Consider the following 25,626-nt stretch of genomic DNA (forward strand, 5'->3'; position numbering starts at 1 on the left):
ATTGCATTGCATCTGTAGATTGCCTTAGGTAGTATAGTCATTTTGATAATATTAACTCTTCCAATCCACGAGTATGGTACATCTTTCCATCTATTTGTGTCATCTTTGATTTCTTTCATCAGTGTCTTACAGTTTTCAGAGTACAGGTCTTTTGTCTCTTTAGGTAGTTTTACTCCTAGGTATTTTATATTTTTGGATGTGATGGTAAACGGGATTGCTTCCCTAATTTCTTTTTCTGCTCTTTCATTGTTAGTGTACAGAAATGCCAACAATTTCTGTGTATTAATTTTGTATCCTGCAAATTTGACAAATTCATGGATGAGCTCTAACAGTTTTCTTGTAGAGTCTTTAGGAATCTGTAGGTATAGTATCATGTCATCTGCAAATAGTGATAGTTTTACTTCTTCCTTTCCAATTTGGATTCCTTTTATTTCTTTTTCTTCTCTGATTGCAGTGGCTAGGACTTTCAAAACTATGTTGAAGAGTAGTGACAAGAGTGGACATCCTTGTCTTGTTCCAGATCTCAGTGGGAATTCTTTCAGCCTTTCACCATTGAGAATGATGTTCGCTGTGGGTTGGTCATATATGGGCTTTATCATGTTGAGGTAGGTTCCTGCTATGCCCACTTTCTGGTGTTTTTTTTTTTTTTGGTTGTTGTTGTTGTTGTTGTTGTTGTTGTTGCTATTTCTTGGGCCTCTCCCGCGGCATATGGAGGTTCCCAGGCTAGGGGTTGAATCGGAGCTGTAGCCACTGGCCTACGCCAGAGCCACAGCAACGCGGGATCCGAGCCGCGTCTGCAAGCTACACCACAGCTCACGGCAATGCCGGATCCTTAACCCACTGAGCAAGGGCAGGGACTGAACCCGCAACCTCATGGTTCCTAGTCGGATTCGTTAACCACTGCGCCATGACGGGAACTCCCTCTGAAGGGTTTTTATCAGAAATGGGTGTTGGATTTTGTCAAAGGCTTTTTCTGCGTCTATTGAGAAGAACGTATGGTTTTTATTCTTCAGTTTGTTAATGTGGTGTATCACACTGATGGATTTGTGGATATTGAAGAACCCTTGCATCCCTGGGATAAATCCCACTTGATCCTGATGTACAATCCTTTTAATGTATTGTTGGATGCGGTTTGCTGGTATTTTGTTGAGGATTTTTGCATCGATGTTCCTCAGTGAAATTGGCCTGTAGTTTTCTTTTTTTTTTTGTATCTTTGTCTGGTTTTGCTACCAGGGTGATGGTGGCTTCATAGAATGAGTTTGGAAGCATCCCTTCCTGTGCAATTTTTTGAAATAGTTTCAGAAGGATAGGTGTTAGGTCTTCTCTAAATGTTTGATAAATGATCTAATTTTTCTATGAGTTTATTTGTATGTTTGTTTTCGAAGTATAATTGACCTACTACTATATTGGTTCCTGTCACAATCATAGCAGTTTGATGTGTTTTTTATACATTCAAAATGATTACCAGGACAAGTCTAGTTATAATGTGTCACCAGAAAAAAGATATTGCATAGTTATTGACTATATTCCTCACAGTGTACATTTCATGTAAGTGGCTCATTCATTTTATGACTGGAAGTCTGTACTTCTTAATCTCCCTCATTTATTTCTTTCCTTCTCTTATGACCCTTCCTCTCTGGCAACACTTTTTGTTCTCTGTACCTATAACTGTTTGTGTTTTGTTATGTTTGTATGTGTGTTCATGGTTACATGTAAGTGAAATCATACAGTACTTTTCAGTTTCTTATTTTGTTTAGCATAATACCCTCTAGGTTGATCCATGTTGCCACAAACGGCATGATTATGTTCTTTTTTATGATTGAATATTACTTCATTTTGTGTGTGTATATAAATGTATACTACATATAAATATCACATCTTATTTATCTATTCACTTGGGTTCATTGAAAATCATTCTGCAATGAACACAGAAGTTTATATATCTTTTCTAATTAGTGTTTTTGTTATTTTTGCCTACATACCCAGGAGTGTACTTGTTGGGTCATATGACAGTTTCGATCTCAATTTTTTGAGGAATCTTCATTCTATTTTCCATATTAGGTGCATCAATTTACATTATTAATCATGCACAAGTGTTTTCTAACTTCACATCCTCACGAATACTTGTTATTTTTTATCTTTTTGATAATAGCCATTCCAACAGGGGTGAAATGATACCTCAGTTTGGTTTTGATTTGCATTTCCCTCATAGTTATGTTGGGCATCTTTTTATGTGCCTGTTGGCCATCTGTGTGTCTTCTTTGGAAAAACGTCTATTCAGATCTTCTGACCATTTTTTTAACCAGGTTATTTGGTTTGGTGTTTGTTTGTTTGTTTTTTGTTTTTTGCTGTTGAGTTGTATGAGTTCTTTGTATATTTTGGATATTTACCTCTTATTGGGGATATTATTTGCAAATAAGTTCTCCCATTCAGTGATTTGCCTTTTCATGGTGTTGCAAGTTTCCCCACTGTGAAAAGACTTTTAGTTTGTAGTTCCATTTGTATATTTTTGTTTTTATTTTCATTGCTTGGAGATACATATCCAAAAAGAATGAATACTAAGACTGATGACAAAATGCATATTGCCTATGTTGACTTCTAGAAATTTTATGGTCTTACACTTAGGTCTTTAATTAATTTTGAGTTTATCTTATGCATGATGTAAGAGAGTAGTGTAGTTTGATTCTCTTACAAGTAGCTCTCCAATTTTCCTAGTATTATTTATTGAAAAGACTGTCTTTTCCCCATTGTATAATTGGACCTCCTTCATCACAGATTAAATGTCCATGTAAGTGTGGGTTCATTTCTGGGGTTTCTATTCTGTTCCTTTGATCTCTGTTTCTGTTTTTATGTCATTGTCATACTGTTTTGATGACTGTGGATTAATAATATATTTTTAAATCACGGAGAATTATACCTCCAGGTTTCTTCATCTTTCTCAAGATTATTTTGTCTATTTAGGGTCTTTTATGTTTCCATTCACATTTTATAATTATTTGTTCTAGTTCCTTGAAAAATGTCACTAATCTTTTGATAGGGATTGCGCTGAGTCTGTAGTCTATGAACAATGTATATCTTTCCATGTGTTTACATCATATTCAAATTCTTTCATCAGTTTTCTAAGTATGTCTTTTATCTTCTTAGTTAAATTTATTCCAAAGTATTTTATTCTTTTTGATGTGATTTTAAATGGGATTGTTATCTTCATTTATTTTTCTAGAAGTTTGTTGTTATTGTGTAGAAATGGAACATATATCTGTATAGTAGTTTTGTATCTTGCAACTTTACTGAATTCATTGTTGAGGTATATTAGTTTTCCAGTACCTTCTTTAGGATTTTCTATGTATAGTTTCATGTCATCTGCAAATAGTAACAGTTCTACCTCTTTTCCAATTTCAGTTCATTTTATTTATTTTTCTTGCCTGATTCTATGGCTAGGACTTCCAATATTATGTTGAATAAAAACAGTGAGAGTGAGTGTTCTTGTTTTGTTCCTGATCTTAGAAGAAATACTTTCAGCTTTTTACCATTAAGTATGATGTTAGCTGTGAGCTTGTCATGTGTGGCCTTTATGTTGAGGTATTCCCTCTTAAACCACTTTGTGGCTTTTTTTTTTTTATCATAAATGCATGTTGATTTTGTCAAAAGTTTTTGCTGCATTAATTGAAATAGTCATTTTTTTTTCAATTTATTGATGTGGTGTATCTCATTTATTGATTTGTAGATTTTTAACCAGCCTCATATCACTGGGATAAATCTCACATATCCTGGTTTATAATATTTATTTTTCAAACATTTTTCTAATGAAAAATTTTTATCATTTAAAAAGTGCAGAGAATAGTGCCAAGTTCAGCTCAGCAGGTGAGGGCTGAAGAACGGGTACTGTGAAACTTAAGAAAAAGTTATTATAAAACAAGACACAGAGACATTTATCTTAATTAAAGGTGGGAACCAGGGGACTCAAGTTCTCAGGGACCAAGAGTACTGACTCAAGAAACCACACTGCTTTTATTGTGCTCTTTAGGATTACATCAAGTGAGGAGGGGGTTGTAGGTGCAGGATATAGGGTTTTTTATTATTTTAAAAGTTCTTTTATTATTTAAAAGTCACATAGCTGGTAGATGGTTAAGCTTTTATTCTGACTTTTAGGTATTTAACGATCATTAGTATTTGAGGAATCTTGGCATTAGCTGTCTATACTTAGCATTAGAGGATAATCATTGTGCTTCCACAAGTAGCATGCCTATCTGCAGCAACCAGGAGTGCCTAGGTTTGCACCTCCTTCTACTTGCTGATGCATATTCTGCTAACAACCTCTCATAAACACCTTGGGACCATGAAGTTCCTCTTTCTCTTATTTTAACAGGGCATACCATGCTGCACAAATGGCACAGCAATCTGCACAGGTCTGGCATGCTTAGACCAATGTATTATGTCCTCATTCAGCTGACCACATGAATAACTTATTCCTTTTGGTCTTTGTTCTTAAGCTTAAGTTATTTACCAGCACTGTGACTGTTTTTCAAGCAGGAGTATGGAGTAATGTAAAGCAGGACAAGATGGAGTTTTCAGCATAGAAAATAGATGCAAAGAGGCTAAGAAAATATTGTAGAAACACGTCTCCTGACAGAACAGGAGGATTTCCCATGGTGGTTCAGTGGAAACAAATTCAACTAGGAACAATGAGGTTGCGGGTTTGATCCCTGGCCTCACTCAGTGGGTTAAGGATCCAGTGTTGCCATGAGCTGTGGTATTGATCACAGACACGGCTCAGATCTGGCATTGCTGTGGCTTTAGTGTAGACCGGCAGCTACAGCTCCGATTAGACCCATAGCCTGGGAACCTCCATGCCACAGGTGCGGCCCTAAAAGGACAAAAGACCAAAAAAAAAAAGTACAGAGAATAGTAAAATAAACCCCCATGTAACCCATTTCCAGGCTCAAAAAATTTCAATTCATGGACAATCTTTTTAAATCTACACTCTACCAAATTTTACCATGTTATTTTGAAATAAAATTCATAAATCATATTATATTATCCAAATATATTATAGTCAATACTTTAAATGTCATTTCTTTTAAGAATTTTGAAAATCTTAAAGAATTTATAGAATTTTATAGAAATATATGAGGGCATTTAAATAATTTAATAAATGTAAATACTGAGGATAATTCCTGGTATATAGTAAAAGATTAAAATATTTTAATAGAGCAATTCCAAGATCATTAACTAGTGTATCTTTTAATATATTAATAGTATTAAATATCAAATTACCCACATAAACAAATAAAATTATATTTGGTTGATTATCCAGCAGAATTCAGAACACAAATTAATTTGATGAAGAATAGGAGAGGTATCAAATTCACATCACAACTGATACTCAAAATGTCAGATTAAACCCACGTGACAAGACTTCCTTCTTGATTCCAACACACAGATACTTCATTAAATGTATTAAACATGGAATACTTTTTAGGGCTAAAACAACTATGTTTAAATGCATTTAAGGCATTCAGAACTGTCTATTTTTTTTTTTTTTGCATAAGTGTGAAGGCCTGGACAAAAGAGAGACCCTGATATAAACTATCACATCAAAAATAGGAATAATGACTTTGCCCCTACTGGCATAGATACAGACAATGCACAGCCAAAAGTAAGTCAGCAGTACCACCAAGTCTTAACTGAAAAAAATGTTATTTTGAAAGATATTGGAAAAATAGGCATTATACATGTAGAAGTATTGGACCCCAAACCAAATTAAATGAATAGAAAATTAAACTCAAATTGAAAAATTAAGGTAGAAGTGGTTTTTAATGAGTTCACCTGATCCTGAGTAAAACAAACTTAAAATCTTCTATAAGGACAACTGCTTAATCTATGACACATTTATAACTGAGATTTTCATGGAAGAAATTTATGTTTTTATATCCATGGCAAAAAATTACAAATAACATGATAATCTCCTAATACAAGACAACACAAACAATGAGAAAATAGCTGAAAGTTTAAATATGATGATAACTCTATGATTAAAACTTGTAAATAAAAAGAAAGAGAATATATAAAATAACAAGGGGACTTTACAGTTCTTGGAAATGCCAAGAATAAAATAGAAACACTAAAATTGAATAATGTAGACTTTGAAGAAAACACTAGAGAGATGAAAAGGAAGTTCAGACTGATTTACTACATTGGAAGAAATATTACCAAAAATAAATTTGGACATGTTATGGAGGAATAAAATAGGAATATTATAGGTATACTTTTTTTTTTTTTTTTTAGGGCAACACCCATGGCATATGGAAGTTCCCAGGCTAGGGGTAGAATCAGAGCTATAGCTGCCAGCCTACTTTACAGCCACAGCAACACAGGATTTGAGCTGTGTCTGCAACCTGCACCACAGCTAATGGCAATCCTAGATCCTTAACCCACAGAGAGAGGCCAGGGATCGAATACACATCGTCATGGATACTAGTTGGGTTTGCAACCTTCTGAGCCATTGCAGGAACTCCCTATAGATATACTTTTAAATTTAGGATCATGGAGACTTGAGACTGTCACTTCCAACTTTGATGGAATAACTGGACTTCCTATAATACAAAAAGAATAAGTAGGGCAAAAAATATTAAATATATTTTTAGACATTAGAAAATAGGCATCATAGGACTGTCATGCCTAAGAAAAAGAAAACAAAACAAAACAAAAAAAAACAAAGTAATCTGAGTCCTACAATAAGCTCACCTTTCTTCTGGAGGCAACTTACAAACTGTGATTCAGGAAGGCGTAAAAGAAACAGATCATAGCAACCTTTATATTTACACATAGAAAGGGGACTAGAATTTGAGGTTCAGGGTAGAAGGGAGCTAAGTGTAAGAGTTCTGTAAATCTTCATAAAGCTTTCGTTGAAAATATAGTGCATGAGATGGATAGAGTGAAACTATTAGGGCCTAGGTAGAAAACCACTTCTAGGGTGGAGTGAGTGGTGCTGAATAATTCCTATGTGGTTACATGTATGGATAAGAGGTGTTTAAAATCTCACTTTCCAGAGTGTGTAGAAATTATAAAACATCTGGGTATTTAAGAGAGACCTCTGAAGGTTAACAAATTAATCTACACATAAATTAACTACTGGCCAAAAAAAATTTAACAGTCTTCCAAAGACAAAGAAGCAACCCTCAGAAATAAAACTTGCATATCTGATACCCAGTAAGAAGTAATTATACAGAGAAGTGTAAAAATCTGACTCATAACCAGGAGAAAAATCAGTCCATAGAAACTGTTGCATAAATAGTGGAAAGAGGTCAAAAGATATTAAAATAGCTCTTATAAACATACTCAGGGATACAATGAATAACATGAACATAATGAGAGAAATAGTTTTTATTTCTTCAAGTTTTATTTGACTTGAAGAAATAACAACAAAATATCTGAAATAAAAATCTTACTTGTTAAAATGTTTGTTATCTAAATCTATATAATTACCCAAATCTAGCGCTTTAAAAATAACCGCAAATATTTATTATCTCCCAGTTTTAAGAATTCAAGAAGCACTTGATTTGTGGTACTGGTTTGGGACAACTCATGTGGTCACAGTCAGACAGAGATTGGAGATGAAATAGTGGGACTAGGGTGGAGGTGCGTTGAAGAACCTAGGGAATGACTGCATCTCTTTCTCTTCATATAGTCTTACTTAGGTTTCTCCATGTAACCTCTCTGTATGAACTAGCCTGGGTGTCCTTACAAGAGGGAAGCCTTGGTATAATCGGTTGGCTTAGAAAACAGCATAAAGTTCCAGCATGATTGTTCTAGGCTGCCAGAGAGAAGTTGCATCATTGTTATTACCTAGTTCAGACAAGCACTTCCACTATAAAGTCACTTCCACTATAGGCTCCAGTCTTCCCAGAATCAAGGTTAGGGTATATAAAATATAAACACTATCACCTGAAGGGAAAAATGCCCAAGTCACCATATAAGAAGAAATATATCTATGGTCATGTTAAAATATATAATCTGCTAGTCTGTCTTCTCAGAGTGACATCATCTTACATGGAAATATACTCACACCATATTCTAAGACTCCTGAGTATTTTCTTATTATAGCATCAATTTGAGGTTTTGGGGCTCCATAGCTAAATCACGTTATGATTCAAATGAGCACCCTCAGGTGAATCTCCTTGGGTATATAACTCAATATTATTCCTCTAAATCTTAAGACATGTGAATTAATGAGACAAATTACACACCTTTTAGTACCACCTTCAATATATAACTGTAAGACAGAAATAGAAAATCCACCATACATTCACCTGTTCCCAAAAGAAGGCAGAAAAGAGCATAGAGGAAACACATATCCACACCAGTTCTAAAATCCGACTGGAAACATGTGCCAGTTCCTTCATATGGTTATTTTTGAGGACTCTTGGCTCTGCATTTTTGGCTATTTGTTTTGCCCTCTGAATTATTATTTATTGTAGAAAGCAGGCAGTGTTTGTACCCATGCACTTTTCTCAGCTTACTTCCTTCATATAGTAAGTATTTTAAGGAACCAAAGTCCTTTTTTCATTTTTCACTCTTCTTGTCATTTTCAGTCTAAGTTGGTATAATCCTTTAAAAAGTATGTGGATTTCTTAAGTGTTGATATATAAACCACTCTATTAGAAAAATGCACATACAACAAGTATCTTCAGATAAGCTCCTCTCCACTTTGGGCTAAGAGTCTGCTGTAGGACAACAACGTTAGGCTCTTATAAGTACCAGTGGTTTAACATATGGGGTATGTAAGGCATTTGTTAGATGCTTGGAAGATCTTTTTTCTATTTGGAAAAGGATTTTTAATAACTCTACTTCAATTCTCTATAAGGACTTAATGAAGGATCTTACAGGCACAAACTAGATTTAAAGTTTCCGCCAAAGCACTTACTAATGTGAAAATGTTTTGTGGTTGTCTTTCTTATTGTCCATTTTTTTTAAGATGTAGATATAGGATTGAAAACAGTTTTATTTTCAAATACAGGAAATTAAGAATTTTTTAATTGGAAAGTTTTTTCTTGGAATTCTCTTGTGGAACATCAGGTTAAGGATCTGTTGCTTTCGGCAGCAGCTTGGGTCACTGGTATGGTGGGGGTTCAATCCCTGACCCAAGAACTTCCACATGCCGCAGGCACAGCCTAAATAAATAAATAAATAAAAGTTTATTCTTTAGTTCATTTTTTGCTCTTGAATTTTTTCTATGGAGCAATAAGAGGCTACTGTGGAAATTTTGATATTCTGCCTAGAAATATTTTTAGCCACATCATCAAATTTGATAGCTTTTTCTAATTTCTGCTTTTACTACAGTTGACAGTGTTGTCAAATTTCCAGTGCTATTTAGGTCTACCAGCTTTCACATTTTCCATGCATTCCTTCACGATCTCACTGAAAATTTCAGGGTTATTTTCTGTCTCTTTTTGAGAAGCTTTATTATTTAATTTTGAGTATCTCAATACCATTCCTAGTTTTGTCTGTCTCTTGACTCCAGAATCTATACCAAAAATTTTAGATATTTGTTAAGATATTATTTTTCCCACTCTATTAGTGAGTAACAAATCATCTCAAAACTTAAACTCTTCAAACAACAGCATTTTGTTATCTTTCATAATTTCTCTGAATCAAGAATTCATGAATATAGCTGGACAGTTCTGTCTCAGAGTCATTCATTTTGTTACAGTAACATAGTTGGTGAAACAAGACTGTGGGGGAATTGAAGCAGTGGAGGGATCGCTGGCCATCAGTCTATCTTCTTGTGGGCTCAAGGTCTCTTTCACAGGCTCTCAAATTTCTATTCAGTATTGTACTGTGGCATGAAAATACAAGAAATGTAAGCCCTATGTAAAGTAAATGGTAAAATATTTATTTGCAGACAACATGATTATGACATATAGGACATTCAATGAATCTACAAAACACACACACACAAATACACACACATATACACACCAGAAATTCAGTTTTTGAAAATTATATTCCTAGGATATCAGTTCTCCCAAAACTTATCATCTATAGATTTAATTCAGTAGATCAAAATTCTGGGAGGCATGTTTAAGAGACTGATATGCTGCAGCTAGAATTTATATAGAAAAAGTCAAAGAATATATATATAATGGCTTAAACAAATTTGAAAGAGATAAATTTGGAGGTCTTTTTTACATGATTTCAAATGCTTAATATAAAGTTAAAAAATCATAACAATGTGATATAATGTAAATAAGTGAAACAGAAGACATACTCAAAAAATGCACAGAAATACACATAATAAATTGATTTTCATTTTACATATCAAAATAATTCATGTGTATAAGATAGTCTTTTAATAGTACAGTAGAAAGTGATGCCTATACTAAAAAAAAGATAGAGAAAACATGAATCTTACCTTTACTGCACACTATACGCAAAACTGAAATGGATCATATATGCCACTGAGAAAGTATAAAATTTCTGGAAGAAACCATAGGAGAAAAATATTCAAGATAGGCAAAGATTAGTTAAACAGGACACAAAGAATATAGCTGTTATAGAAAAAAATAGAACACAGAAATAATATTCTTCAACAAAAGAGCACATTTAATCCAACAATATATAAAAAGGACAGAGAATTATGTCTAAGAAAGATTTATCCCCAAAACAAAAATTTAGTTTAACGTTCAAATCCTATCAATTTAAGTCTCCATTTAATATGATAAAGCAGCATGAATCCTATCTCAAACAATGCAGGAGAAAAAAAAAGTTTTACACCATTCAACACCCATTGATTAAAAAATCATTAGTTAGCTGAAATCAAAGAAAACTTTCTCAATATGATAAAAGACATATAAAACAGTGTTTAATGGTGAAAGACTGAGCAACTTTTTTTTAAGTACATTTCTTTTATTTTTAAATCATTATTTCCCCAATATAATTTTTCTCTTCTACTGTACAGCATGGTGACCCAATTACACATACATGTACACGTTCTTTTTTCTCACATTATCATGCTCCATCATAAGTGACTAGACATAGTTCCCAGTGCTACACAGCAGGATCTCATTGTTAATCCATTCCAAAGGCAATAGTCTGCATCTATTAACCCCAAGTTCCCAGTCCACTCCACTCCCTCCCCCTCCCCCTTGGCAACCACAAGCCTATTCTCCAAGTCCTTGGTACTCTTTTCTGTGGAAAGCTTCATTTGTGCCTTATATTAGATTCCAGATATAAGTGATACCATATAGTATTTATCTTTCTCTTTCTGACTTACTTCACTTAGTATGAGAGTCTCTAGATCCATCCATGTTGCTGCAAATGGCATTATTCTGTTCTTTTTTATATCTGAGTAGTATTCCATTGTGTATATATACCACATCTTTCTAATCCAATCATCTGTTGATGGACATTTGGGTTGTTTCCATGTCTTGGCTATTGTGAATAGTGCTGCAATGAACATGAGGGTTCATGTGTCTTTTTAAAGGAGGGTATAGAATAAACCAGTGGGACCTAATCAAACTGACAAGCTTTGGCACAGCAAAGGAAACAAAAAAGATAACAAAAAGACAACTTACAGAATGGGAGAAAATACTTTCAAATGATACAAATGACAAGGGCTTAATCTCTAAAATATACAACTTATACAACTCAGCAGCAAAAAAGCCAACAACCCAATTGAAAAATGGGCAAAAGACCTGAATAGACATTTCTCCAAAGAGGATATACAGATGGCCAACAAGCACATGAAACAATGCTCAATATCCCTGATTATTAGAGAAATGCAAATCAAAGCTACCATGAGATATCACCTCACACCAGTCAGAATGACTATCATTGATAAATCCACAAATAACAAATGCTGGAGGGGGTGTGCAGAAAAGGGAACCCTCCTGCACTGTTGGTGGGAATGTAAGCTGGTACAACCACTATCAAGAAGAATATAGAAGTACCTTAGAAATCTATACACAGAACTACCATATGACCCAGAAATCCCTCTCTTGGGCTATATCCGGACAAAACTTTCCTTAAAAAAGACACATGAACAACTTTCTTATCAAGATGTGGAAAAAGTCAGTGATGACTGGAGACAACCTCAAACTCACCCAAAATGCAGCCCTGATCAAGGTTGCTATGCTTGATTTACTGTCTCAGTTAGAGAAGACTAATGTCCCCTTAGGTACCAGGTATAGATTTATTGCTCTGGTGAATATATTCGTTTCTAGGACAATCAGAAAATAAATCAAAATAGCACATATTCAAATGGAATCAAAATATATGCATTTGTAGTTTTGCCCAGAACAGTGTTAATCCTCATACCCTTTGTTACAGTAGGTTCAAAATGACTGGACCATATAGAGGTACCATAGGGCAGCACATTGAGGCAATGAAACTATCAGATCATGTTGATACTATTGGAGAGGATGAGCAAGAAAATAAGGGAAAATATACATACATAAAACTTGAACAAGAGTGTTCATAGAAGCTTTATTCACAGTAGTTTAAAGAAATAAAACAAAAACTAGGAATAAGCCAAATGCTGAGCTATACCAAAATAGGTTTAAAAAAAAAAGTCATAGAATAATTCTGTGTTAAAAGGAATAACTGCTTATTCACACAACATGAATGGGTCTGAGAAAACATAGTACTAACTGAAAGAACTTAAGAGGGTACATAGTATATTATTCAGTTTATAGGATGTTGTAGAACAAGCAAAGCTAATTGATGGTGAATAAAACCAGAGCTGTGGTTCCCTAGGGATGGGTAGTATAAGGTGCCTGGAAAGTGACATAAGTATGTTGCTGATGAAAATGTTTTATACTTAGATCTTTGAGTTATACTGTTGCAGCGCATGGAATTGTGAATACTCATGGAACTTTGCACTTAATGTATGTACCTTTCATTTTATGCAAATTGCACATACCTCATTAAAAACATCATTACTAAGTGTTATTTTCTAGACTAATATGGCAAATAGGTGTAACTATAAATTTTTGAAAAGTGAGATAGGAATTATACAATAGATTCTTCCTCTTTCACATAACATATTAGAATATTGACTTTTTAAAATAAACTTTTTAAAGAAGAATTTCTTTTTTTCAAAAATATAGTATGGAAACAACTTTTAAACCTTAAGAAGATTAAAATACTTTGATAGTTTAAGTACAGGGAATTAATTACCTTACCAAAATGTATATTTTAATATGCCTTTTTCAATGGCCCTGAAGGCCCCCTTCACTATAAATGTCTAATTGAGGTATTAAGGAAAAATGTTTTTTCAATGTAATTTGCAGAGGGACTTCAATAAAATCCACAGGCATTTTCACAATCAATTATGTTTAAGGCTAATTTATGATTTCTCATCAATACTGTGTATACAAATAATGCTGCTCCTTTCCCCTCATTTAAAATAAATGTAGGCCAAAAAGAGGGTATCATTACAGATATTTTAATAAAATACTGAGGAACTCCAAAGAATCTTTTTACTCCTTTGGTATCTTTTCCTTATTCTCAAGTTTGTTTTTCCTCCCTCTTTCAGATTGTTATTTTGACAAACTTTTCATTTACTTTCCTTTTCAGAGCTTTGTTCATACTCTTTTCTTGGGAAGATAAGGAAATTTTGTATTGTAAAGGAAATATTGTTTTGAAATTATCCACTGGAGTGGAAGGTGCAATATACTTAACATCTAACACATTTTTATGTACAGACTAACAAGTAGATCTCAAAATGATATTCCATCACTCTCATTGTATCATTCATCCTCTGTCACTGTTGACTACATCTTTCTGAATGGCATATGATAGACATTTTAGACACATTGGTGAACTGAAAAAACATTTAACAAGGATATTTAGCTAATCCATTATTCCTAGGGAAATAGACATCACATTGTCTTTATAAAAGTTTATTGGATTTAAAAAATATCCTTGCATTAAAGAAAGGCAGTGTGTTTACCAGAAACAATGCAAATTTAAAATCTGGATGATTTCTTCTAAAAATACCTCAGGGTACAAAATTTCATTATTTTTTGCCGATGTACTTTGTTTTTCAAGTGCAGATGTTACGTCAGTGTGGTGATGCAAAGCAAAATGTGTAAGTTAATAGCCAGAAAAGATGCTAGCTCAGCCATAGCATGGAGTTCATTCCAAAGGTCCACAAGAAAGTTTGTCGAGAGTTAAGTCTGCATTTCTAAGTAAGTAGAAAAGGATGTTTAATTGAGTATTTCAGCACCTTGGATTATTCTGCCTTATATATAAAAGAAGAAATGTGGAATTATTATGAAGGTATCTTTACTGAACAATCGCACAGAAAAATATATATGAATAATTATTAATAGATTATTAGGTATAAAACATACAAAATCTTTCAAAAGAGTGTGTTCCTTGTGGAAGGTGATTTCATAAATGTTTGTCCATTGTAGTGAAACTTTTATGTAGGGATGTTTGTAAACTCCTGAGTTTTATATCAGCTACTGAACATTAATTCGATCAAATGACTATCACAGAGAAGTAACAACAACAACAACAAAAAAATGTTAATGATTATTATAAAAATGATTGGTTTACAATTCTATGGAATTTATGAATATGCTTTCTATTCATGCTTTCTAATGTGAAAGAGAAGGCATAAACCCTAACTGCATATGTATAACTGGAAGACAGGAGCTCTGCCAAGTGTACACAATCTTTTAGGAGGGTTCCTCTCTTTTGTCCGCTCAGAAAATAAGCAAATTTTGAATTAACCACACGTATTGTGGTAGTACTATGCAATGGCATTGGTTAAGAATCATATTTAAGTAAATAATAAATATAGAGTAGAGCAAAACAGGATAAAATAGTGATATAAAGAAGGGAGTAATTAAATGAGTCTGAGGGGGAATGAAAGAGGATTTATAGAAATGTTAGTGATATCAACCATCCTGTATTATTATCAATAGATGATACATAAAGTACACTTTATTACATCATTTTAAGTCAGTCATTCAATCGATGACATGAGCAATTATTATGAAGATATATACCTGTCACTACAGAAGATGGGCAGAATTATAAAGCAAATCTAGCAGTATTTATCAAGCTAGTACAAAAAATTAAAGCCTAGAACTGAAGCCCATTCTGAGCCTGCCACTAACCATGAAGCAGAATGAGAATGCAAAATACACATTATTTGGCAGATGAGTTAAACTCAGTTAAAATCTTAGTTTCTGTATCTGCTCAGTGAATCAACTGAATCAGATTATCCTTGAGTTTTCTTTTTACTTTAAAAAAATTGGCATACAGGCAACATATTTAGACCTGGAAGGAAGACACTGTTCTTTAAAGAGAGAAGAAACATTAGAGAGGGCAATGCATCCTCATTTGTTGCAGACAGGACTAGTTTTATCTGTCTACTAATAGTTTATAAATTTGTTCAAACAATTGAAATTACTAGCATTGAAGAAATTTAAATAAAATACCCATTTGTTGTAATCTTTTATGCACTTTTGTAGAAATATAAAAGAGGAACCACATTGTTTTGCATTGATAAAGAGCTATAAGTAGCCCTTCTTACAGTGAAAGAAAATGCAAATGTGTTTAATGGGATGAAAATCCCAGAAAGTAAAGAAAAAATGTGCTGTTTTTTTGTTGAAATAGAGAACACAAAATATAGAAGAGAAAAAAAAATGAGGAAATAGAGGTGAAAAACGCAGAAACCTCTAATTGAGATGAAACATTAGTCCAAGGTTTGGGACATCACTCATAGATAAAGCAGATCTCTTGGGGCATATATCTCATCACTTGATATTCACACCAAATTGGTAGGAAAGCAGCCCACTTCTGTGTTTAAATTTTGAATGTTTTTTTCTCTTTTAATAAATTACAACAAGACCTCTAGTGAAGAGTAGCATTTGTTAACCCTTCTCTGCAAAGTTCATAGGTAATACCTAATTTATCCCACTATCCCAGAAACCTATTATTCAACTACCTTACATTAATAATGCATTTACACATTGCAATCTTACAATATGTCGCCTCCCTCCCCAGACCTCCACATAGTGAATATATGAGTCAATAAATTTGTTTCTTTCATGGAAGAACATTTTTTGAGACAAACAGCTATGTGCATATTTGATTATGAGAAAGAGGCCTCTAAGAAAAACTTTATGTAATATTACATATGACTTTAATGATATAATATATGATCAGGAATTGGGGGAAATGGTGAAAATTAATAAAGGGGGGGGTCTAGTGACTGAAATATAAGAAAATATGCCAAATTTCCTCATAATTAGATGAAGATAGTTATTGGAGGAGTATTTACTAACCATTGTACCTTGTTTGGATGACTTGCTTGCTTTCTCTTGCCCCTCCAATTACTTACAAAGATTGCATAAATGAAAGTACCATAGTTACAGTATCTAACTAAGAGTAAGAAAGGAACAATAGAGGTAAAGGATAATAAACAAATTGGGAAATTATATTCAGATGAGAGAGGATAACAGAGCTAGAGATAATTAAATTTGCATTTCCTGAGAATCTCAAAAGAGAGGATGAAGGATACTACTTCCCTTTGAAATGCATATGTATTAAATTTCTATTGCTAAATGACACCTTATAGCAATTAAGCAACTCGAAACCATATGAACATGTTGACCTGAAACAAACAGACTGCCGGATATTTCTTCAGTTAAGTGGGTTCATTTGGGATTAACAGAGAATTTGAATTCAAGGTCTGCAACCACGGTGAACCATGTACAAAGTCCCGTGTGGCAAGAGAAGGAGAATGCTTTTATAGGGAGGAAAAGGGAGTTGAAAGGATAGAAAGAGTAAACAGAATAAATAAAGAGCCCATGGCTTTTCATTGGCTGAGTTCTTGCCAGGGAAGAAGAGTGTTTCTTCTTCCTATTGGGTCTGCTTTCTCGCAGGACATGAAAGCCCTGTTCTTACAGGGTTTTGGGGTTTCCCAACTGTATTTAATTGAAGTTTCTGTTTATACATTTTTTTCCAGATGTATTATTCCACAGATTTTCTGTCATTCATCTGTCACAAAAGTTACTCTACTTACAGTTTCTCAAGCCTAAAATCAATGTTTCAGCCAGGGCCATTATATCATTTAAGGCTTGGAGTCTTCTTCAAAACTCATTTAGGTTACTGGCAAAATTCAGTTCCTTGAGGTTATAGGACTGATGACACTCCTTTCTTGGTTGTTTACTGGGAACCATTCTCAACTCCTAAAACCTACCCTTTGTTGCTTTAAATTTCTGACTTCCTCTCCATTTGACTTGATACTCAGATTTCAAAGGCTCATGTGTTACTCTCCCTTTTATAAACTCAATTGTGCCACCAACATAACCTAATCACTAGTGCTAAATCCTGTTGTATTCACTGATCTGGCTCACATTAACAAAAACAAAAAGGGGGGAGGGATTATATAAGGCATGTACACATAGAAGGGAAACTTGGGAGATATCTTAAAATTCTACTGTAGTGTTCAGCTCCACTTCTCTTTCAATTTTATGTGTCTAGATGACCCCCAGGAAATTGCAAGATCTGGTATTATCCAGGTACTTCAAACATTGTTATGTAGAAGTAAAGAAATTGTATTAATTCCTTTACTATATTTTCATAATTAATCAAGTTTGTGAGCTTATTTTTCTATTTTTAACATATTTTTGAATACTTCAAATTTGAGATTTCCTTTCAAAGAAAATATTATAGGAGTTCCCATAGTGGCTCAGTGGGTTAAGAACCCAACTAGTGTCCACGAGGATGAGTGTTCGATCCTGGCCTCATTCAGTGGGTTGAGGATTTGGTGTTGCCACATGATGCAGGGTAGATTGCAGACCCAGTTCAGGTTCCTCATGCTGTGGCTGTGGCATAGGCTGGCGACTACCACTCCAATTGGACCGCTAGCCTGGGAACTTCCATATGCCAGAGATACAGCCCTAAAAAAAAAAAGCAGAAAAGAAAGAAAATATTCTATATGTATAATAGTTTTAAAAGCCCAGAATTGAAAAAGATATGAGGGAATAAATAGAGGGATATGAAAGAATAAATATCTCCCTTTTTCTATGATGTCAGAGAACAAACCTATGATTATGAATGTCCTAGAAAATATGCTCAAGACCAGGAAGAAGTAAAATTTTTTTTTTTGTAGTAGGCACATAGTAAATATTTTAGGCTTGGACAGTCAAGAGGAAAAATCAAGAATATCAAGTAGGGACATATATATTTAAAAAGACAAGTTTCTATACATTCTTTATTTTAAAAATTCAAACTGTATTTGTGAACACTGACATTTGAATTCATATAATTTTCTTGTACTACAATATTTTTTGCCTTTTTTTTACCATTTCAAAATGTAGAAATCAGATGATAATGTGAGAAAAAAGAATGTATACATGTATGTGTAACTGGGTCACTTTGCTGTACAGTAGAAAATTGACAGAACACTGTAAAACAGCTATAATGGAAAAAAATTATAAAATTTTTAAAAATGTAGAAGCTATTTCTAACACATTGGGAATACAAAAACACATAGCAGGCTGAATTTAACTTGTGAAGCAGATATTCTTGAGCACTTCTCTAGAATTCCTGTAGAAGTCAATCTTGGTCCCACTAATAGCTAAGTCCTTTTTTGTTTTTTTTTTTAAATCTCACCCTCCTAAGACTTTGTATATATACACGTATGCATAAACACGCATATGTTTGTACATTTATACACTTTTAGACAAATATTATTTTCTTCTATCAACCTCATTTTGAACTTTTAAACTTTCCTGCATATTTCCATAGAAATGATTCCATAGAATTTCATTAGTCTGTATATACACAAAAGAAATCCCTCTATATGTCGATAAAATATATCCTTAAATAACTTTTTTGATTCCTGTGGGACTTGGTTCTCCATCTTTTACAATTGATTTGTTATACGATGTAACAGTAATGGCAAACAAAATTTGTGATTTCTCTGTGTTTTCTACAATTAAAACATAAAATTATTTAATGAGAAATAATGTACTTTGTTCACATTTTTCTTTTACTACTAGTATTTGGTCTTTTTTTTTTTTTTTGTCTTTTTGCTATTTCTTTGGGCCGCTCCTGTGGCATATGGAGGTTCCCAGGCTAGGGGTTGAATCGGAGCTGCAGCTGCCAGCCCACGCCAGAGCCACAGCAACGCAGGATCCGAGCCACGTCTGCAACCTACACCACAGCCCACGGCAACGCCGGATCCTTAACCCACTGAGGAAGGGCAGGGATCGAACCCGCAACCTCATGGTTCCTAGTCGGATTCGTTAACCACTGCGCCACGATGGGAACTCCCGTATTTGGTCTTTTTTTAATAGAAGTGTTCCATGGTCAACAAAGACAGAATGTAGGTGCCTAGGTTCTGCAGTGTGCATTTGAAAATAATAGAGATAACGTATGCTAAAAAGTCCTTCATAGTTGAGCTAAGCCATAACATTATTTTTTTTGCTCTTAAAAATATTCTATGAAACGATTTATCACAGACTCCTGCCTGTTTTACATGGAGGGTTTTTGTTTTGTTTTGTTTTGTTTTTTTTTTTTGTTTTTGTCTTTTTGCCTTTTCTAGGGCTGCTCCCACGGCATATGGAGGTTCCCAGGGTAGGGGTATAGTCGGAGCTGTAGCCACTGCCCTACGCCAGCGCTACAACAACACAGGATCCAAGCTGAGTCTGCGACCTACACCACAGCTTATGGCAACGCCAGATCTTTCACCCACTGAGCAAGGCCAGGGATTGAAGCCACAACCTCGTGGTTCCTAGTCGGATTTGTTAAATACTGCACCACGACGGGAACTCCCATAGAGGGTATTTTTTAAAATTTAAGATTCAATCATAATTTCAAAAGATTAAATTGGAGTTCCTGCCATGACTCAGCAAAAATGAATCTGATTCGTATCCACGACACAGGTTCAATCCCAGGCCTCACTCAGTGGGTTAAGGATCCAGTGTTGCCGTGAGCTGTGGTGTAAGTCACAGATGCGGCTCAGATCTGGCATCACTGTGGCTGTGGTGTAGGCTGGCAGCTACAGCTCCAATTTGACCCTTAGCCTGGGAACCTATTTATGCCAATGGTGTGGGCCTAAAAAGACAAAAAATGAAAAAGATTAAATTATGATCTATTCACTTGGAGCCCATGCAAGTAGTTAAATACGCTTCCTGAAAAGTAAACACTAGGGAACTTCTAGTATTGAAAACAGATTAAAACCAGACCTTTATTCTTTATGTTTTCCAAATCAGTATTTAGGATTACTTTTTTGACAAATGACTACTTCATGAATACTTTTAAAATGTATTTTATAGGTTTTGAGTAAGCTTCTTGAGAAAATATTTTAACCTTTTGGCCCAAGCAAAGTTTTCTAACTTGAAATTCCTTATTGTCCTTCTGTCACTTGCCATAGGTTAATTCAGCATTTTTTTTTTTTTTAATTTCAACTGAAGAGGAACAAAGGGATTTCTCAAAGATGAGGAAAGCTATAATCAAAGCAAAAGTCAGCTGTTAACCCTTCAGCCTTGAGAAAGAGCTGGAGGACTTTCAAGAGATTGGATTCCAAGAATGAGACAGTTCATGAAAATCCTTGTATTCAACAAATCCAGGGGAGCACTTCTTCTGAGCAGTATTAAAAGGGGAAAATATGGAAGTGACAAGTAATATCTAGTAAGAATAAAATGACCAATTCTGACTTTGAGAACTCCTCTCCTCTGGGTGTGAATACATGGAATCCGTTCTAAAAGTTAAAAAATGACTCAAGGTTCTATGAAGTGCCTTGTGTTTTACAAATTTGTCATATAAGACAAGAATGGAACAGAGATTAGTTTGGAAATCAAGATAATAAAGTGCCTTATTTCTGTAGTTTCAAAAAATAAGTCTAAAGTAGATGTCTTCATAGAAGTAATTACTAATTACCTGGAATATCTTGACTGAGTTGACTTTTAAGGCCCTAATTCACTCTAGGAGTCCTGGATGAAATGTTAGGCTACAGGATAACAAGCTTGCTTTCTGACCAAAACCATGTAACGATTTAGTTGTACTGGGAAAAATAATTGCCACAAGACAAGTGTCTCTATATACTGAAAATTTAAATGATCCCAAAGCCCTTCTCCTGATGAATTCCTTCAATTAGATTTCTCTTCTTTCCTTTGAAGTTTAAAAAATAGCAATAGCACTTAAAATATCTGAAGCAGTGACTCCATGAGAGTCAGTGATTTCAATTATTTTATAATAACTCTTGAATATTTAAAATAATTTATTTGATAAAATGATTAGAAACCCCCTATTTGGTTTTATGGTGAACAAGTAGAACTTAAAAATTACTTGTATTTGCAAAGCATTTTAAATAAATAAGTTCTTCAACAATACTATGTAAAAGGTTACAAGTCAAAGATAAAGATGAAATAGTACTCAAAATATCTAAGCCTCTGCATGTGCCTCCAATAAGCCTCTCCATGTGCACAATAGTTATTATAAAGTGATTTTTTCCTCTTAATGGCTGAAAAATACAAGATGATATCGACATGTGGTCTCTCAAAACAGTATTTTGTGTTAATTTGAATGATATAAATGCTCATATCCACATTTCTCATAGACTAAAGTAATTAAATTTAGCATCTCATTTCTCTTACTGAAGTAAGCTATTAAGCTTCCTCATTGTTCTTATTCATGATATCATCTGATGTGCTAGATTAGAGATCCACAAATCTATGGATGCCTCCCCCACAATAGCAGTTTGGTAGCTTTCACAGTGACAGTATGGGTCACAAAGGTCTAAAATATGTAATATCTGGCCCTTTTCAGAAAAACTTTGGTGACCCTTGGCTGTTTTAGGTCATCAAAGCTAATTCTAAATAAATGTGCTAGTAGTTCAAGTGTTGATAATTGGGAAACAAATAGAAAAAAAAAATTAAAATTCAACTTGTTGTTTTTTTTCATATGATGCTCAAAGATTGCCTAACCAAAGAGGACATTTTGTAGCACCTTCATAATATTAACAAACTGCTGTCTTAGGTACAATAAGCAGGTGATTTATTGAAAGTGACTTGTGTAGTCAATATCTGGAATGAAACAGCTAGTTTCATCTTGTCCAATTTTTACATTACTCTTCATTTTCCCTGAGAACTACATAGCTGAAACACTTTCAGTGAAGCACTTCCTTGTAAAATGATCAGTTGTATCTGTCACCAGGAAGAAATGCATTTTCCGTGCTTTACTACAGCCATCTGCATCCTTCATTTTCTTTTAATTCAGTCACTGGAGCCCTAATGATCGCAGCCATTTCAGGAAATGCCATCAATTACAGAAAGGAGCTCATTCAGAAGTGAAAGATGAGCTCCATTCTCTGTTACTTAGAGGTCAGTGATCATTCTCCAACCTCTTCCCAATGAACAAATAGTACAGTAACTTTCACAGGCTCTTTCATTTTTCTTAAGACTTCTGCTTTACGACTTTTTGTAAACCTTGCTTAAAATAACTTCACATGTTTGACACTGGCAGCCTTAAGGTAAGCCTGACCCAATCATTTTGCGTGAGTCCATCATAAGTTCAATCATATATTATGTAATTCTGACTCCCAGGAGTTATCTTTAAAAGAAAAAATATTATTAAAATGATGATTTTAAAGTTCTAAAATAGAGTTGGTAAAATTTATATTGAAATAATTATAAAAGTGTAATCATTTCTCATCTATAAATTATATATTATTTTCTATAAATACAATCATTTTGAAAGACACAGTATAGAATTGTATATTTGTGTAAAAAAACATACTACTTAAAATATTACCTTTATGCCCCCTCTCCAAAGCACCTGTAATAATTAGGAAATACAATCCAACTGCCATTGTTGTGTCTTTTGGCAGAAGGATGTAGGGCTCTTATAGCCACATAAAAACTTGCAGACACAGGCTTATAGTTGTACATAATCGCTAAAAACTAGAAGCAACCAAGACATCCATCAGTAGGTATATGGACAAACTGTGATATATCCATGTAATGGGATATATTTAGAAATTTAAAAATGAATCATTAAGCCATGATTAATGGAGGCTTTTCTGACTGACTCTTTCATGTAGTAATATGCATTTCAGATTTCTGTGATAGTACTGAGGATACAGTAACAAACAAGAAAGTATTAAGGAGACTTGGAATATTTGGGGAAGAGAGAAAATTTGCAGTGAAAATAGTATGATGGAACCAAAGAAGCAACATTGGTATGTAGATATAGAAATACTTTATGAGTCCCACACCCTGAAGAATTGTATACTACTGTATAATACTTTCATTCTTTTATCAATTAAATAAAAATTACAAATCTCTAGAGTTGGAAAATTACTTGAGATCTAATAGAATTACTGGTTAGAGTACCGAAAAGAATTTTGTATCTTCTAAATAGTAACTAATAATTTGTGAGCTCTTAGCTGGAAACTGCTTGTGGTTCCATAGTACGTACCAGCGACTAGCAATTACAAGTGGATCTAAGAAAGTGTTTCTTCAATGTCTAAACTATATAAACAGGAAAATATGAAGGAGTTGCCCATGTAAATGATGATAAAGTATGTCAGATTGTAAAAAAAAAAAAATCCTACCGTGAGAATTAGATTGTATCAGTGTAATTGTGTATATGGAGTAATGGCAGTATAGTTGTACATTTGTATGGCATTGTAATACATATAAAGTTCTTTGACATATATCATCAAGTCATTAATTTTTCATCAAGCCTTATGACATAGGCAGGACAGGCAAATTAAGAATGTTTACTTGGTGGACTAATGGCTTTTGGTTCTTTTTAAATTTTTTCTACATTTTTTGTCCAATTTTTTTTACCGTCAGTAAGTAGCCGTCATAGTCCCTGAATCCATGTTCAGCACAGTGTGTCCACTGACAGATACTGATAATGTTATTTATTTGTTAAATTTATATAAGATTATGGAAAAAACTAATGGTGACATTGAATCAAAATATTCATATCCATTATATGAACTGGCTGAGGTGGCTGCTATTTGGTGTTCTAATAGGACAATAGGTTTTACTGGAGGCAGGTAAAGAGTAGGCAGAACCAAGGATCAATTTCTCCATTAAAGTTCTTGCACTAAAGAATAGGCATACACTTGTTTCAGATTTGAAGAGAGGGAGGAATTCTCACTGGAAAATGTAGCAGTTATTTAAAGAGACTGGAGGACCCAGGCTCTAAGAAGCAAGAGGTGGGTGTTGTAATTCAAATTACATGCTAATTCTCATTGATCAGCCTATTTAAATGGTAATGAGGCATAGATAGTGCTTCTGGCTTAAAACTCTGTGCAGAGGGTAACTGTCAGCAAGAAAAAAATACTGCTGCTTGCTTGAAAAGTTGTAGTTGCTTCAGGGGTTTGTGATTGTAAAAGGGAATTAGCTTTCAGTATTTTGACCTGTGGGGAAGGAGATCCTATCAAGAATTTTTAGGACTACAGGAACGCCCAGCAGCTACCATCCTTTTACAGTCACCTTTAGCTTTCTGGGGCTGTATTTTCCTGTAATCAAGAAAGAAGAACAGACATAGCTATAATTGCTACTTTCTTGCTGAAGATGGATGACCAACATCACACATCATCCTTAGCTGTGCACAAGGGAAGTCTGATTGCTTTTCATGTTCTGCAAAATCTTAATTATACCATGTGGATGTAAAGTATTGATTCAGGCAGTCAAGCAAAATTAAAATGCAATTGTTTAGAGAGTGAAATGCTCTTGTATAAAAGGAGGTTAAGGTTCAATAGGGAAGAAAAGATGTAAAAACACTTAATAGATGGTTGTAAGTGACATTTGCCTCAAGAAAAATATAAAAAATGACTAGGACCTTCAGGAGAGGGAGAAATGTTTCCAGCTAGAGGATCAGAGAGCACTTCAATGAGGTGCCAGCATTTGGAATAGGTGTTGAAAACTTTAGAATTTGCAAAATGAAAAACAGTGAACTGGAGAAGGAGTGAGAGCATTTCATATAGAACAGAGAAGGAATCAGTTGAGAAAAGTCTCAGAGGAACTGTTACACCAATAAAGAAATATTGCCTAATGCCCAGGAGGCCCCTAAAATGAATGAAGGAGGTATAAAAAGAATTAATTCTCATCCAATAACTGTTCATTTCACTTTAGAATTAACAATGAATGCATAGATTGTAAAATACACATGTATGTGTGCTTGTATGCAGTGGTGTACACTATTTTTCCATATATTTTCAGAAGTTTGGTTTTGTGTTTATTCATTTCATGTCATTCTTAGTACTCATGTTTAGTTCTTAGGAAAGAAACAAAGGTTTTTCTTTTTCTTTTTAAAGTATTTTCTAACTGTTTACTATCAGGAAGTACTTTACCTACATTTTACACGTATATAAAGCCAAGCAAGTAATCACACTAAAATCTGAGAAAAGGCCAATAATGTTATCAATAATTTTTAGGAAAAATATACTTGAGTTATATTTTGGGGCCAACCTTATTGTTAGATATAATGAGAAATTTTTGAATGGTTGCATTATAACCTGATCACCTATCGCTTGTGTCTAGCCTGATGATCTCAAACCAAATATTTAAAGTGGCAAGCTACTTTAACCACTCTAATTACCATCCTAATAATCTTTAGTAAGTTCTTCCTTTTTTCATCTAT

Source organism: Phacochoerus africanus, chromosome 4 (genome assembly GCF_016906955.1).
Source record: "Phacochoerus africanus isolate WHEZ1 chromosome 4, ROS_Pafr_v1, whole genome shotgun sequence".
NCBI lineage: Eukaryota > Metazoa > Chordata > Mammalia > Artiodactyla > Suidae > Phacochoerus > Phacochoerus africanus.